Raw genomic sequence first — 8,514 nt, forward strand, 5'->3', positions numbered from 1 at the left:
ATTGAAGGGGACGGGGCTGTTCATTCAGTCAAGAGGACTCACAAGTAAAAGGCTCCTGAGGCATTAGTGTTGAATTTGGCGCAAAATGCATTGTGTTGTCGTGTAATATGAATGAACATACAATTTCAATCTTCAATAAAGAAAGATCTATTAAAAAATCAACACTTGCAAATTAAGAAAGTTTCTGTCCAGTCATGTTCCAAAAATAGTGAATGCTTTACGAATGTGCGTGTCATCCTTTAGAGCAGGGGCCGATTTAAATTTCCCATTATCATTCCAATATTAGTACATGTGTTGCAGAAGCAAGCGCAAAGGGAGAGTCAATCAAACCATTGATTAGGACCTCTGGTCAAAGGTTTGCCATACCAAATGTCCTTATTTCAGAGGGCAGAAAGTCCAAACACCATTTAGATATCGGGTGGTATGAAATGAAGAGGCAAACAACAACGAATAAGCATTCTTTGCTGCTGTATTGATCTGGCCCTAAAGGGTTTTAGTTTAATGCCAATTATATTTAAAGATATAAAGATTAATGGTCCAGGGTGCTTGCAAAATGAAAACCCCCTCCCCATCACAATGGCTGGGTCATACAAGCCTGAGAGCATCACAATAGACCCAATAGACATGAGAAAAACTCGGTACCTCTGAGTGTATGTGGGCCCATGGCTGTATCAAGGACAAGGCAAAAACAGGAGGTGGCTTAAGGAGTCAGCACCAGAGGCTGTCCGATTGAGCCCTGTAAGCAACAGATGTTGGACCATCCTATAAAGGATTCTGAGGCTGATTTCAATTTTAACTTTGCTGCTGATTTAAGGATTGCTCAACCTTCGACCCACGTCTAGTTTGCTTGGATAAGCCCTGGAAATCTTTTACAGCTTGTACTGGTGGGAGATGATGTGACTTTATCAACTGCAACGGGATATGAGGCATGTGTGCCACAAAAAGCAGGTCTAGGATTTTTTTATAAGAAAGCCGCTTTAAGAAGGGAACTTTGGGCAACCCCACTGAGAGCAAAAGTATTACACAAAAGGTAAGGGGGTCAGTGGGTCAACTGATACAATAAACTAACTCACAGTCAAATGTGCTAAATCCAAATACTACCTGTTTCTACATTTTCCAGGCTTTTTGTCTCATTTCTTAACAGATCCATTCCTATGTACCTCTGTGCTTTCAACAGAGTTTTCATTGTAAGAGAGGGACATACAGTATACCTTAAACATTCCTGGGCAGGGAAGACTCTATGTAAAAGCAAGAGTAGCAGACAGCTTAAAAGAATCATCAGCAGGACCCTCTAGATCTTCCCCAAAAAACATAACATTATTTCTCTGCATGCATGTGCGTTGAACAGCGCAAGTAGTTTGGTTAATGTCAGTGGATAAATGTCACTTTCCCACAGCGCAGAACAAAATCACTTGTACAGGCCCCTTCTGCAAAAGCATTACCACTGTAGAAAGCAGTGAAGGTGAGGCAGTGTGCAGTCACCTCCGACACTTCCCTCCTCTGATCGGCCACGATCGGCCAAGGACCTCTCTATGAGAGCTGAGGGTGGAATTTTCTGGACCTCTGTAACTTGGGGAGACATGGCAAAAGGGATCCTCAATCAACAGCTCAGCCTTTGCTTTGTGGCCTGTCCGTATATATCTGTTCTCCAAATTACCTGCCGCTGCCCAGGTGTCAGCTGGTGAGATGGAATGACCTCCCAGGTAGGATCCTGGCAGATGATTTGCATAGGCAAACCCCCTCGCTCTCTTTCTTACCCCTGCTTACTCCACAGTAGCAAGTATCTGGGCAAAATATAGTGGTCGAGGTGGGGTAGCAGTAACTAGCAACTCTGAGAAAGTAAATCTGGGACACTTGGCGACCTGTGGGGAACAACTGCAGAGCTCAGTGCCCAGAAGTTTGTGGCACAGGGAGGAGGTCTGTTGGATTTCAGTAACTTGGAGACATGCAACCTGGTCGGGAGTGCTTCAGGTCTCCTTCCTTGCATGTTCCAAGCAACTCAACAAAGCATCAACAGGCTGAGATACCAACCACAGAGCCCCTTTCCACTTGATTAAAAGGCTAAAATCTTTTCCATGCAAATACATAGCCCCCAAATACCATATTTTCTTTGTTTTCTCTCTCTCTCCTCCCTGTCTCCTTCCCTCGCTCCCTCCCACCCTCCCGCACTCTCTCTTCCCCCCAGCCCCTCTCCCTCTCCCTACCATTAATTTTAAGTTTTCATGCACTGCAGCACATTGTGGCAATGGTATTTCACAATGGGACTGTTTGAAAGTTACAGAAATCAAAAAAGAAATCAACCAACTAAAAGCAGCCAAACCCGGAGTACTCTGCTCAGCCCCATTTAAAGATTAAGGCCCAGAAGCAAGTAAAGCTGTAGTTCAGAGCGATATTTGCAAATAGCACCTTAAAGCAGTTTACGCTGGAGTGCACAACAAGGGGGAAAGTGATAATACTGAGTTTGGTAGAATGGGATAAAAAAAAACAAAAGAAGCGTGCCACTTGTAAAAGTACAAGTCAAGAAATTGAAGGGGACGGGGCTGTTCATTCAGTCAAGAGGACTCACAAGTAAAAGGCTCCTGAGGCATTAGTGTTGAATTTGGCGCAAAATGCATTGTGTTGTCGTGTAATATGAATGAACATACAATTTCAATCTTCAATAAAGAAAGATCTATTAAAAAATCAACACTTGCAAATTAAGAAAGTTTCTGTCCAGTCATGTTCCAAAAATAGTGAATGCTTTACGAATGTGCGTGTCATCCTTTAGAGCAGGGGCCGATTTAAATTTCCCATTATCATTCCAATATTAGTACATGTGTTGCAGAAGCAAGCGCAAAGGGAGAGTCAATCAAACCATTGATTAGGACCTCTGGTCAAAGGTTTGCCATACCAAATGTCCTTATTTCAGAGGGCAGAAAGTCCAAACACCATTTAGATATCGGGTGGTATGAAATGAAGAGGCAAACAACAACGAATAAGCATTCTTTGCTGCTGTATTGATCTGGCCCTAAAGGGTTTTAGTTTAATGCCAATTATATTTAAAGATATAAAGATTAATGGTCCAGGGTGCTTGCAAAATGAAAACCCCCTCCCCATCACAATGGCTGGGTCATACAAGCCTGAGAGCATCACAATAGACCCAATAGACATGAGAAAAACTCGGTACCTCTGAGTGTATGTGGGCCCATGGCTGTATCAAGGACAAGGCAAAAACAGGAGGTGGCTTAAGGAGTCAGCACCAGAGGCTGTCCGATTGAGCCCTGTAAGCAACAGATGTTGGACCATCCTATAAAGGATTCTGAGGCTGATTTCAATTTTAACTTTGCTGCTGATTTAAGGATTGCTCAACCTTCGACCCACGTCTAGTTTGCTTGGATAAGCCCTGGAAATCTTTTACAGCTTGTACTGGTGGGAGATGATGTGACTTTATCAACTGCAACGGGATATGAGGCATGTGTGCCACAAAAAGCAGGTCTAGGATTTTTTTATAAGAAAGCCGCTTTAAGAAGGGAACTTTGGGCAACCCCACTGAGAGCAAAAGTATTACACAAAAGGTAAGGGGGTCAGTGGGTCAACTGATACAATAAACTAACTCACAGTCAAATGTGCTAAGTCCAAATACTACCTGTTTCTACATTTTCCAGGCTTTTTGTCTCATTTCTTAACAGATCCATTCCTATGTACCTCTGTGCTTTCAACAGAGTTTTCATTGTAAGGGAGGGACATACAGTATACCTTAAACATTCCTGGGCAGGGAAGACTCTATGTAAAAGCAAGAGTAGCAGACAGCTTAAAAGAATCATCAGCAGGACCCTCTAGACCTTCCCCAAAAAACATAACATTATTTCTCTGCATGCATGTGCGTTGAACAGCGCAAGTAGTTTGGTTAATGTCAGTGGATAAATGTCACTTTCCCACAGCGCAGAACAAAATCACTTGTACAGGCCCCTTCTGCAAAAGCATTACCACTGTAGAAAGCAGTGAAGGTGAGGCAGTGTGCAGTCACCTCCGACACTTCCCTCCTCTGATCGGCCACGATCGGCCAAGGACCTCTCTATGAGAGCTGAGGGTGGAATTTTCTGGACCTCTGTAACTTAGGGAGACATGGCAAAAGGGATCCTCAATCAACAGCTCAGCCTTTGCTTTGTGGCCTGTCCGTATATATCTGTTCTCCAAATTACCTGCCGCTGCCCAGGTGTCAGCTGGTGAGATGGAATGACCTCCCAGGTAGGATCCTGGCAGATGATTTGCATAGGCAAACCCCCTCGCTCTCTTTCTTACCCCTGCTTACTCCACAGTAGCAAGTATCTGGGCAAAATATAGTGGTCGAGGTAGGGTAGCAGTAACTAGCAACTCTGAGAAAGTAAATCTGGGGAGCTTGGCGACTTGTGGGGAACAACTGCAGAGCTCATCTCCCAGAACTTTGTGGCACGGGGAGAAGGTCTGTGGGATTTCAGTAACTTGGAGACATGCGACCTGGTCGGGAGTGCTTCAGGTCTCCTTCCTTGCATGTTCCAAGCAACTCAACAAAGCATCAACAGGCTGCCATGCCAGCCACAGAGCCCCTTTCCACATGATTAAAAGCCTAAAATCTTTTCCATGCAAACACATAGCCACCGAAAACCATATTTTCTTTGTTTTCTCTCTCTCTGTCTCTCTCTCCTCCCTCCCTCCCTCCCTCCTTCCCATCCCCCATAACCCCCCCCCTCCCTACCATTCATTTTAAGTTTTCCTGCACTGCAGCACATTGTGACAATGGTATTTCACAATGGGACTGTTTGAAAGTTACAGAAATAAAAAAAGAATTAACCAACTAAAAGCAGCCAAATCCGGAGTACACTGCTAAGCCACAATTAAAGATTAAGGCCTAGAAGCAAGTAAAGCTGTAGTTCAGAGCGATGTTTGCAAATAGCTCCTTAAAGCAGTTGACGCTGGAGTGCACAACAAGAGGAAAAGTGATAATACTGAGTTTGGTAGAATGGGATAAAAAACAAAAGCAGCGTGCCACTTCTAAAAGTACAAGTCAAGAAATTGAAGGAGATGGGGCTGTTCATTCATTCAATAGGACTCACAAGTAAAAGTCTCCCGAGGCATTAGTGTTGAATTTGGCCCAAAATGTATTGTGTTGTCGTGTATTATGTATGAAAATACAATTTCAATCTTCATTAAAAAAAGATGTATTAAAAAATAAATACTTGCAGATTAAGAAAGTTTCTGTCCCGTCGTGTGCCAAAAATAGTGAATGCTTTACGAATGTGCGTGTCATCCTTTGAAGCAGGGGCCAATTCTATTTTCCCATTTTCATTCCAATATTAGTACATGTTTTGCTGAGGTACATAGGAATGGATCTGTTAAGAAATGAAACCAAAAGCCTGGAAAAATGTTGAAACAGGTAGGATTTGGACTTACAATAAACGGACTCACAGTCAGATGTGCTATCCCTTGACCCACTGACCCGCTTACCTTTTGTGTAATCCTTTTGCTCTCAGCAGTGTTGTCCAAAGTTCCCTACTTAAAGAGACTTTCTTATAAAAAAAGATCCTAGACATGTTTTTTATGGCCCACATGCCTCATATCCCGTTGCTCTTGATAAACTCACATCATCTCCCACCAATACAAGCTGTAAAAGATGTCAAGGGCATAGCCAAGGAAATTAGACGTGGGCCGAAGGTTGAGCAATCCTTAAATCAGCTGCAAAAATAACATTGAAATCAGCTTCAGAATCTCTTAAAGGATGGGCCAACACTGGTTGCTTGCAGGGCGCAATCGGGCTGACGCCTTAAGGCAAGCGCAAAGGGAGAGCCAACCAAACCATTGATTAGGACCTCTGGACTTTCTGCTCTTTAACATAAGGACATTTGATATGGCAAACGTTTGACCAAACACCATTTAGATGTCGGATGGTATGGAATTAAGCGGCAAACAGCAATACATCAGCATTCTTTGCTGCTTTATTGATCTGGTCCTAAAGGGTTTGGTTTAATGCCAATTATATTTAAAGATAAAAAGATTCATGCTCAACGGTGCTTGCAAATCGACACCCCTCTCCCCATCACGATGGCTGGGTGATGCAAGAGTGAGAGCATCACAGCAGACCCAGAGACATGAGAAACACTCTGTACCTCTGAGTGCATGTGGGCCCATGGCTGGATCAAGGACAAGGCAAGAATAGGAGATGGCTTAAGGTGTCAGGACCCAGGCTGCCCCATTGCGCACTGCCAGCAACAGATGTTGGACCATCCTTTAAGAGATTCTGAGGCTTATTTCAATGTTAACTTTGCTGCTGATTAAAGGATTGCTCAACCTTCGACCCGCGTCTAGTTTGCTTGGCTAAGCCCTGAAAATCTTTTACAGCTTGTATTGGTGGGAGATGATGTGAGTTTATCAAGAGCAACGGGATATGAGGCATGTGTGCCACAAAATGCAGGTCTATGATCTTTTATTTGAAAGCCACTTTGGAAAACCCTACTGAGAACAAAAGGATTACACAAAAGGAAAGGGGGTCAGGGGGGCAAGGGATAGCACATCTGAATGTGAGTCAGTTAATTGTAAGTCCAAATCCTACGCGTTTCGACATTTTTCCAGGCTTTTTGTTTCAGTTCTTAACAGATCCATTCCTATGTACCTCTGTGCTTTCAACAGAGTTTTCATTGTAATGGAGGGACATGCAGTATGCCTTAAACATGCCTGGGCAGGGAAGACTATGTAAAAGCAAGAGTAGCAGACAGCTTAATAAATCATCAGCAGGACCCTCTAGACCTTCCCCAAAAAACATAACATGATTTCTATGCATGTATGTGCGTTGAACAGCGCAAGTAATTTGGTTAATGTCAGTGGATAAATGTCACTTTCCCACAGCGCAGACAAAATCACTTGTACAGGCCCCTTCTGCAAAAGCATTACCGCTGTAGAAAGCAGTGAAAAGGTGAGGCAGTGTGCAGTCCCCCCACCCCCGACCCTGATCGGCCACGATCGGCCAAGGACCTCTCTATAAGAGCTGAGGGTGGAATTTTTCTGGACCTCAGTAACTTAGGGAGACATGGCTAAAGGGATCCTCAATCAACGGCCGAGCTTTTGCTCTGTGGCCTGTCCGAATATGTCTGTTCTCCAAATTACCTGCCGCTGCCCAGGTGTCAGATGGTGAGATGGAATGACCTCCCAGGAAGCATACTGGCAGATGATTTGCATAGGCACACCCCCTCTCCCTCTCTCTTAGCCCTGCTTACTCCACAGTAGCAAGTATCTGGGGAAAATATAGTGGTCGAGGTGGGGTAGCAGTAACTAGCAACTCTGAGAAAGTAAATCTGGGACACTTGGCGACCTGTGGGGAACAACTGCAGAGCTCAGTGCCCAGAAGTTTGTGGCACAGGGAGGAGGTCTGTTGGATTTCAGTAACTTGGAGACATGCAACCTGGTCGGGAGTGCTTCAGGTCTCCTTCCTTGCATGTTCCAAGCAACTCAACAAAGCATCAACAGGCTGAGATACCAACCACAGAGCCCCTTTCCACTTGATTAAAAGGCTAAAATCTTTTCCATGCAAATACATAGCCCCCAAATACCATATTTTCTTTGTTTTCTCTCTCTCTCCTCCCTGTCTCCTTCCCTCGCTCCCTCCCACCCTCCCGCACTCTCTCTTCCCCCCAGCCCCTCTCCCTCTCCCTACCATTAATTTTAAGTTTTCATGCACTGCAGCACATTGTGGCAATGGTATTTCACAATGGGACTGTTTGAAAGTTACAGAAATCAAAAAAGAAATCAACCAACTAAAAGCAGCCAAACCCGGAGTACTCTGCTCAGCCCCATTTAAAGATTAAGGCCCAGAAGCAAGTAAAGCTGTAGTTCAGAGCGATATTTGCAAATAGCACCTTAAAGCAGTTTACGCTGGAGTGCACAACAAGGGGGAAAGTGATAATACTGAGTTTGGTAGAATGGGATAAAAAAAAACAAAAGAAGCGTGCCACTTGTAAAAGTACAAGTCAAGAAATTGAAGGGGACGGGGCTGTTCATTCAGTCAAGAGGACTCACAAGTAAAAGGCTCCTGAGGCATTAGTGTTGAATTTGGCGCAAAATGCATTGTGTTGTCGTGTAATATGAATGAACATACAATTTCAATCTTCAATAAAGAAAGATCTATTAAAAAATCAACACTTGCAAATTAAGAAAGTTTCTGTCCAGTCATGTTCCAAAAATAGTGAATGCTTTACGAATGTGCGTGTCATCCTTTAGAGCAGGGGCCGATTTAAATTTCCCATTATCATTCCAATATTAGTACATGTGTTGCAGAAGCAAGCGCAAAGGGAGAGTCAATCAAACCATTGATTAGGACCTCTGGTCAAAGGTTTGCCATACCAAATGTCCTTATTTCAGAGGGCAGAAAGTCCAAACACCATTTAGATATCGGGTGGTATGAAATGAAGAGGCAAACAACAACGAATAAGCATTCTTTGCTGCTGTATTGATCTGGCCCTAAAGGGTTTTAGTTTAATGCCAATTATATTTAAAGATATAAAGATT

The 8,514-nt window shown here is 43.7% G+C and overlaps 3 non-coding genes across 3 annotated transcripts; all 3 read right to left on the reverse strand.

The window, feature by feature from the left end:
* Nucleotides 1–201: 201 nt before the first annotated feature.
* LOC138565354 (U6 spliceosomal RNA) lies at nucleotides 202–308 on the reverse strand. Its single transcript, XR_011301242.1, has one exon. It is a non-coding gene; the product is annotated as a U6 spliceosomal RNA (small nuclear RNA).
* A 2,417-nt stretch (nucleotides 309–2,725) lies between these two features.
* Nucleotides 2,726–2,832, reverse strand: LOC138565355 (U6 spliceosomal RNA). Its single transcript, XR_011301243.1, has one exon. It is a non-coding gene; the product is annotated as a U6 spliceosomal RNA (small nuclear RNA).
* A 5,352-nt stretch (nucleotides 2,833–8,184) lies between these two features.
* On the reverse strand, nucleotides 8,185–8,291 carry LOC138565356 (U6 spliceosomal RNA). Its single transcript, XR_011301244.1, has one exon. It is a non-coding gene; the product is annotated as a U6 spliceosomal RNA (small nuclear RNA).
* Between the last annotated feature and the right edge of the window lie 223 nt (nucleotides 8,292–8,514).

Source organism: Ambystoma mexicanum, chromosome 1q, assembly GCF_040938575.1.
Source record: "Ambystoma mexicanum isolate Mex_15411 chromosome 1q, UKY_AmexF1_1, whole genome shotgun sequence".
Classification (NCBI taxonomy): Eukaryota; Metazoa; Chordata; class Amphibia; order Caudata; family Ambystomatidae; genus Ambystoma; species Ambystoma mexicanum.